This window comes from Macrobrachium nipponense, chromosome 36 (genome assembly GCF_015104395.2).
Source record: "Macrobrachium nipponense isolate FS-2020 chromosome 36, ASM1510439v2, whole genome shotgun sequence".
In the NCBI taxonomy this organism is placed as follows: Eukaryota; Metazoa; Arthropoda; class Malacostraca; order Decapoda; family Palaemonidae; genus Macrobrachium; species Macrobrachium nipponense.
Window position 1 is genome coordinate 28,034,450 of NC_087220.1, and position 8,235 is coordinate 28,042,684.

The 8,235-nt window shown below is 39.0% G+C and overlaps 1 long non-coding RNA gene across 1 annotated transcript; it reads right to left on the bottom strand.

Moving 5' to 3' along the window:
• Nucleotides 1-822: 822 nt before the first annotated feature.
• Nucleotides 823-5,259, bottom strand: LOC135203289 (uncharacterized). Its single transcript, XR_010311900.1, has 3 exons — nt 5,137-5,259; nt 3,051-3,326; nt 823-1,079 (listed from the first exon to the last, which is right to left on the bottom strand). It is a non-coding gene; the product is annotated as an uncharacterized LOC135203289 (long non-coding RNA).
• Between the last annotated feature and the right edge of the window lie 2,976 nt (nt 5,260-8,235).

The following is an 8,235-nucleotide window of genomic DNA, read 5'->3' on the forward strand; positions in this document are numbered from 1 at the left end:
AAATATTGACCTCTGGAAAGTTCCAGGGAGGCTAATGAATATTTTGTTGGTTAAAATCTCGATCCTTGGCATATTTAATTCATGGACAATAAAATTTACTCTATAAGCGAATGGATAAGGTTGCTTGGGGTGATTTTCATAAAACTGCCAATGCCTTTCCATTCTCATACAAATGCTGGTTAAAGACTTAGGTAGCCTCTGGAATCTATACCAGCTCCGAACCAGCAGACGCTTGTAATGAAGAACCAGTGGCACCTCAACAGCATCTACAAGCATGTTCTCGGTGGGAGATGATTTAAATGCTCCTGTACACAACCGTATTCCTCCATGATGAATTGAGTTGAGCAATTTAACGCTATTTGGCTTCGCGGAAGTGTACACCTCACACCCATAACTTAATTTTGAAAAGACCAAGAAATTATATAATCTCAACATCTGAGTTCGGTCTGCACCCCACGAAGTTGCACCATGAATAAGTAGTTAGGAGAGAGGGTGGATAGCATCATAGCAAGATGGAAGACAGAGAATATAAATGGAGGTGCATTAAAAGGAATGAAAGGAATACTGCAAAGAACCTTAAGTAATGCCTACAGTGCACTGCGTGAGGTACACTGACGGCACTAACCCCCAATGGGGATGAGGTTCTAGAGATGGATGAGAAGGGAACGGAAATGATTTGAGGAGGGCATAATCCCCCCCACCTGGGGAGGGAGGAACGAGTCTCTATCCATATCTCTTTCGTACTCGAGATTTCAGCCTCACAGAATCAATAATCAATAGGTTCATTCGGACATGGGAAGTCAAGGGGAAAGATACAACAAAATTGCTTCACATTTAATCATGAAAAGGTTTGAGGATTAATTGCCAGTGGAAAAGAAACAGAACTTATAGACAAATTTACATGATAAAAGAAAGAAACGAATTATCCAGTAAAGCTGAGGTTAAAGTCAGTACAGTTTCATTTTCACGTCGAAGACAGGAAATGCTGAGAGCTACATAGAGGCTTCTAGTGTTAGTGCAGACATCTGTGTTTTCCATTCTCCTTTGCCAGACCACAGTTCTCGCCGTTTCGGTTGATCCTATGGAAAGAAGAAGTACAAAAACTAAGTGAGAGAAAGGAACTAAGCACTGACACACAAACAATCATATAGATGGTTAGTTAGAGCCGTCTGGTTCTCAGCAGTTCTCTAAGGATGAGGCTGCTAGACCCCAACGCCCTTTTGTCGACCTGAGTTGACCTTGGTGCCTATTTCCATCCTAGTTGGTTGGTGACAGGGCGGGATCATACCAAGGACCTTGTTAATGAGAGCGGTTGGTATCTTGGAATGGGGTTGCTAGCAACGATCCTATGTAGATCCTGCCAACATTGCATCCATCATCTAGTCAGCGGTTCTTAAACTTTGTGTTACCAAGGGGCCCCTCTAAGAGTTGGTCCTTCCATCGATGTCCCCTTGCATCCATGAGTACAATTTCCGCCCAGAGTGAAAGGAAAATAAAAAAATATATAAAGAGAAGTAGCTTCGAGGGATATTGGGGAAGGCAAATAATCACAAAACATGGTGAACCCAACAAGTCTTAACTAGAGTAGTACACTATAGGAAAATAACGTTATAATGCGATACTTTTGCATTTTTTCATAAACTTCTGAATCTTAGTTTCTTTCTTAGAACTTTCGCACCTCCCCTGGAAATTGCTGACCCTCCCCCCACCATAGGGGCACGTCTCATAGTTAAGAATTACTTATTTAGTTTTTCATCTACACTAACAAGTCCCTGACAAACACTTTCCTTTAGAGTTCTCTCTGTCTTCAGTATTTGAACAGAGATTCTTCTTTACAAACTGTATTGCCAGCTAACATCCCTTCCAGAAACCGTACCATCATCTTATGAATAATGATAATAATAGTAAGAAGAGTGATGTACTCCTAAGGAGGCAGGATGCAACCCGGAACTCCACACTATAAATACCACCAAGTCCAATTGGAGGACTGATGAAAAAAAAATTAAAAATAATAATAATAATAATAATAATAATAATAATAATAATAATAATAATAATAATAATAATAATAATAATAATAATAATAATAATAATAATAATAATAATATCCACGAGATGTTTCCAGTCTCATTTCCTCCAGTCGCTTCAGACTTATCAAATAAACCACCACTTTCTCTGGACTCTACTTTTGCATCTAAATCACCAAGCTCAGCCACCCGATTTCATTCTACAGACTCTGCCAGGAGCGAAGTTCTACTTCCCAGAAACTTTCTCTCTTTTTGACTTTCATTCTTATTCATTCCTTTACTACAAATAGTTACTGGCAACTTCTCTGCTTCTGCAGAAACAGTCGCTCTATGTCCCTCTGGCGTTTAAACTTATATGAAGGACGAAACATAAATTCAATTTCAAAAGATTGAGAGAAAATATTCTTCAAACAACAAGCAGCAGCTTCAGACCATTGCTTTGAAGGGATAATATACACAGGCACACACACATATTGTACAGAAATCAACTCTTCTCGTAATTTACCTAGCTTGCATTTTTCCCTAAAATATGAGTAGTTCTCGTGATGATGAATGATACAAAATATATGCCACATGAACTACCCTGTATGAAGAACTTACTTCCATATTTCCATTTTTGAGGACCTATCAGGCCTTGTAGTGATTCAGATGACCCTCATACTATACCTAATGGAGAGCAGCTGTTGCTAGTTCAGTTAAATCAGGGGAGTCAATCTTTCACTCACATTCATCTTTTATCTAGTCTTGAGACCGGCTTAAGCGAGAGGTCTCCTCGCTGGCAATGTTATTTTAATTTCTTCATTGTACATTAAATTTTCATCTGCCTTTTGGGAAAAGGGTGTTTTCCTATTTGTTTATGAGTTGCAAGTGAAAATCCTGAATTTAAAAAGTAAACAAAGAAGTGAAGGGAGAGAACTTTTGGTTGTGTCCCCAAGGGATAAATTGTAATACAATTATGTTATAAGAATTTAGCATCATAAGATTTTGAGCATTTTTCCACATAAGACATTTAAGACGACATACCTTCCATTTCAGTGCATCAGTGACTTCTTAGGGCCTAGTCCCTCCTCTAGGAGGAACCCTACTACCTCCTACAACTGGTGTGCGTCCTGGGCGTCCTCCAGTTCCACCTGGGCTTGATGGTTTTTGAGTTTGACTTTGACTTCCTGAGGTTGATGAGGTTCCTCCACCTCCTGTTGAGCCTCCAGGACTCACTGGTGGTCCTGCTCCTGGCCTTCCACCAGTTCCCCCTGGGGATAAACCAACTTGACGACGAACTCTCAGTTCCATCGTTTCTCCCTGTAGCGTGAAAGGCCAGTCAGTGAGTAGTGAGTGATAACAATCATATAAATCTGATGACCAAAATCTATCCCAGAGGATTATGAACTCTTGATAACAAGTTAGGAGACAAAACAAAGGAAAGCCAAACGTTCTGTGAGGCTGAAATTTTCACTAAAATTTAAAGCTGTAAAGTTAGTACATTACTGTTATACGGGGCTAGGGACAAGGTGATCCTCTCAGTTGGCAATTGGCAGAGGATTATTGAAGGTTATATAGTCACTAAAATCTTAGTAAATGGACTAAAGAAGAATAATAATAAGGAGAAAACGAACTTTTATGTAACCAGACAATCTTCCTTCAGTATGGCAACGTTGCTAGGGCAAAGCCTCACCCTGAGCTCTGTTCTCTCTGATCCTCCTGTCACTGACAAAAGCTGGGTTACCCAAAGGAAATATACAGAAATTAAGCAATTTATACTAACAGTGGGTGGCTTTAACTTTCTGATAATTGGTACAGTCCTTGTACAGAAAACTTACACTATATTAGTCAGTTCATACACCTACCAATTGGAAGTCTTATCAGCAGTAGCAATTCAAATCCCCAACACAGACACACATGCTCCCTCCATTCACCTCTGTCTTCCATGAACTCTTATTCGGCATGGAGATTACTTAAGACCCTTTTGTACCTATATTTCTCCCATCCCATTTTTCCAGCATTTTGTAGATCTTCCCTCCTTCAGTTGACTAAAACTTCCTGTTATCCGCCATTATCTCCACATGACTGAACCACTTTAGAAAAAAAGATTCATTTTTTCATCTATAGATTGTACACAAGATAGCGTATTCCAGCACCAATGTTTACTTGTTCATGAAGTAAGCTCAAGAGAAGTTAGCCTATGCATTAAGGAGGCTGATGAAACGAATTGTCCGAGCAACAGGTTCTTGGAGGGACTGAAAAGCAGCTGTTGAAACCACAGTTGTTTGAACAGCAGGAAACACAGGTTCAAAATGCATAGGAAATTTGTATAGATCGTTGGTTTATAAAACATGACTAATGACAAAAAAGGTAGGAGTGGACATAAACTATTCGCCTGGAAATAGGTTGTTTAGGTGGCATTCAACACAAGGAAATCTGTGACAGGAAAATCAAGATAGTTTGTTACATAAAACTGAAACTTGAGTAAGCATAAAAACCCCTCATAAGATATATCAGGTGCTAATGCTTTAAACACACACGCACACACACACAGAAACTGCAACTCGAGATGGAAGCTCAGATTGCTACAAGTTCGAGGGCTCCAACATTGAAATCAGTCCAGTGAGAAAAAGAGAATTGATGCAAATAATGCAAAGTTATTTCAAATAAAATTATAATGAAAAGCTATTTCAAATAAAATATAAACTAAAAATAAAACAGACAAACTATCAAATGTGATTCACAGAGACTATAGAAAAAAAACGCGACAACATGACTTGGAAGAGCATTCTATATTTTGGTCATATCTGGAACAAAACTCGTAAAAATCTGTGCGATACTGAACATTGCAAAATTAAACTACTAAAACTGACTGCAAATCTGTGACAACGTAGACTAGTCTAGGAAGAACAAGAAGTGAATGCAAAGTAATGGAAATACTCTTATGATAACATATTCTATCATAATAATAATTTCCCCCAGACAAGAGTTTTTCAATGAAGTATCTCTGATAGTAAAAAAACGATTCCTCGAAAGAGACTTCGAAGAAGAGAAATATCAGATTTGAGCCACACCTGAAAAGTGCTCTGGGTTTTTAGCAACAGTGTTTACTGCTTTTTAGGAGACTGACCTTTGCCTCAGAGGCGATGAGGCAGACGAAGACCGCCAAGACCACCAGAACCTTCATGGTTCGCCCGGAGGGGACTTGTGAGGAGGAAGCCATTGCTGCCAGTTGGCACAGTCGAACTCGAGCTTCCTTTTATACAGAGAAGGCAGTTCTGCATCGCCAATCAAGGACACGTCAAAGTCATCGATTTATCTCTTATTCCGTTCAGGAAGCGGAAGATGAAATGTTTCGAAAGAAATAAGCGCAACGAACAGCACAGTGAGTTCCTCTCACGATTTTATTTTCCAATGTTTTTGTGTATTCACTTGTTTCCATGCTATTTGTCTTTTATTATAGTTATTAGTGTCTGTCTCATAAGAAGTTATTGATTGATTTTCACTGCGTATTGCCGTCTGTCAGGAACTATGTTATTGTATTTGTATTCATGTGAAAACCAAATACATTCGCTTGCCCATATATTTTGTAAAGATATGTACGTCTATATTGCTTGATATAAGGGTGAGAGAACCACATCTACTCGAAAATGACACTCTTAACATTATTTTATCTGATTTTGCTATGTTCTAGTACGTATTATCTGTGGTGCGGTTAGCACCGAAAAGATGGTTTTACACAAATACGAAGTCTTTTGACATAAACGTCGGTAGACGTTTTAGTAACGAAGTATAATTACTGTTTTAGTTATGATAATTCATTTGACCTTATACGTATATATGAAATTGCTCTTGGTTAATGTATTGTGCATATCACGTATGGTAAGAGTCGAAGGTGTTATTGGGTCTTGTTTGTGCCTCTCTCCAGAGAAGCCATTAGGAGAGGTAAAGAGATCGGGAAGGGAAAGGAAGGGTAGTAGTTCGCCCCTCTGATCGCTCCTTTGCGTGCCCTTCTTGGGTGTGTATGAATATGTGCGTAGTACACTGTATGGGCGTGATATCTGTGGGAAATTTGTTTCACTTAGTGGAAAGATTGAAGGAATATACTCTACAAAATTACGAGGGCAATGCCTTCCACTGAGTGGTCTTTGGAAATACAATAAATTGTATGAAACGGGCGGTTAAGCACTCAATTTTATTCTGTGCGCATAACGTGTTTTCAGACTTGTGTCAGAAAATTCAAAGGATTAATATTGCTTTGTAAGTTTAAGTAGGCTAGTTAAATTCAGGTAAGAGTAATTTAGGTAACTGCAATTAATCTAATGAGGACTATGAATAGATTAACCCAAGGCCATAAAATTCCCAGGGCAGTTCAGTTTGGTCCCGGAATTCATTTAAGTTTCGACCCGGTTATAGTAAAATTAAGGTAAACTAATCCCAAATAGTAATGCTAACTTTGACTACATTTTCTACTACGCCCATGTAATTATATAAACCCTGTAAAATTGTTCAATCTGAGTCTATGCCTAATTAATTCTCACAAACTCCAATATTACAATAGTTTAACAACGTAAAAGGGCTCAAAATTTAGTTAAGGTAAAGAAAACAGTGCATTACTTCTTAAATAAGTAAGTTAAACGTTAATAGACGAAACCGCTTCCTAACAAATGACCATTGGCTGAAATCAGCCGTCCAATCATGGCGGCCTAGCTTTAGTGGAAAATTGGTATGTTGACCTACCTTTAAGTTAGCCCAATTTGGACACACACCTTTTAATTAATAATAATAATAATATGCTTTATTTCAGCTCAGGGCCATATACATGAAATATACAAAATACAGACAGTAACATACACAATCTAGAAACATGAGACAACATGATAAAAAAAAGAAAATGAATAATCGGCACTTATCCACAAAATAGCTGAGTTAGCATAAAAGCTAGTAATCATAATACTGGTAATAACAGTAATAATATTGGTGAGGAAAAAAACATGCATTGAGAGTAATAAAAGTTAGTGCACATATTATATAACTTGAATTTCAACTAGAGACCTTAGGTGGTTATTTCTACAATTTGTGTTAGTACAAAGTAAGGCGTCTGCCAGTTGAACTATTGACCACAACCTGGTTTCTGTGGTCGCCCTAAAGTATCTGGTTTTCTGTTGGTTTTTTAAAATCCCAGTTTACCGCTGGTGGGCGATCAGTTAGGGGGTTCACGGTAGGAAGGGATGGGGTACTGAATGACACCTGTAATGGGATGTGATCGTAGCCCGTTGCAAGATCATAGCGAATATTGCAGGTCATAATAGAATCATGAAGTTGTGGAGATGTGATGCAGTGGTTCAGCCAGGAGGTTGTAATTGCATCCGCTCTATTATGTACATATGAATAGGAGGAGGGAGGGAGGAGCATTACATCACGAATTTGGAGAGCATGATTTTGACAGAAGCGAGGAAGTTCACTATAATATTGTTTTGTGGGGTGAGAATTAAGGTCCCCGATTATACAAATATGATCAGCAGGAGAATCATGAATAATACTGTGTAACTCCCCTAGGATCATGCGGTAATGATCAAAATTATTGTTATTTTCCCATGGTATATAAACATTAATGATTAGGATTTTAGAGTTCCCTACTGTCACTTGAAGCCCAAGCAATCTGTCACTCCTGTAGGTCATCACCTTTATCATATTGTCTAACGATTTGTGCCACAGGAAAGAAAGGCCCCCTTTCGGGTGACCGGCTATGATTTGATCTGTAACTTGCATCGATGAAGTCGAGAAGGTTCTGAAGTCTTCATGAATTGAATCGCAGATTGCAAGGTCATGTGGCCAGAGGAGCGTTTCTTGCAATGCAATGATGCCTTTGAAGTTCTTGCAGAACACGTTTAGGAGAGGAATGTTCCGCTTGAGGCCAAAAATATTCCAAGAGATTATGTTTAATGTATCCATGGCTACTGATCATTTGGGTGGATGGGGGGTTAGCCAGGGGGAGTGGGCAGTCACTCGCCGTGGGCGGTTAGCTGGAACTTGCGGTGGAAATGACCCTGGTTGGGGTGTCAGTAAGTTCCCCAGGGGGGTGGTTGGTCCCGGATTAGTTTACATCTTGAAACTAATATATTAGGACCGAAATTCTCGCCTTTAAGAACGTCGAGGTGTTAAAATAGGCAGGTAATCCTGTAAGCCACTTTATGTTTACTTCTGCATGTGAGTTCGTGAGAGATGA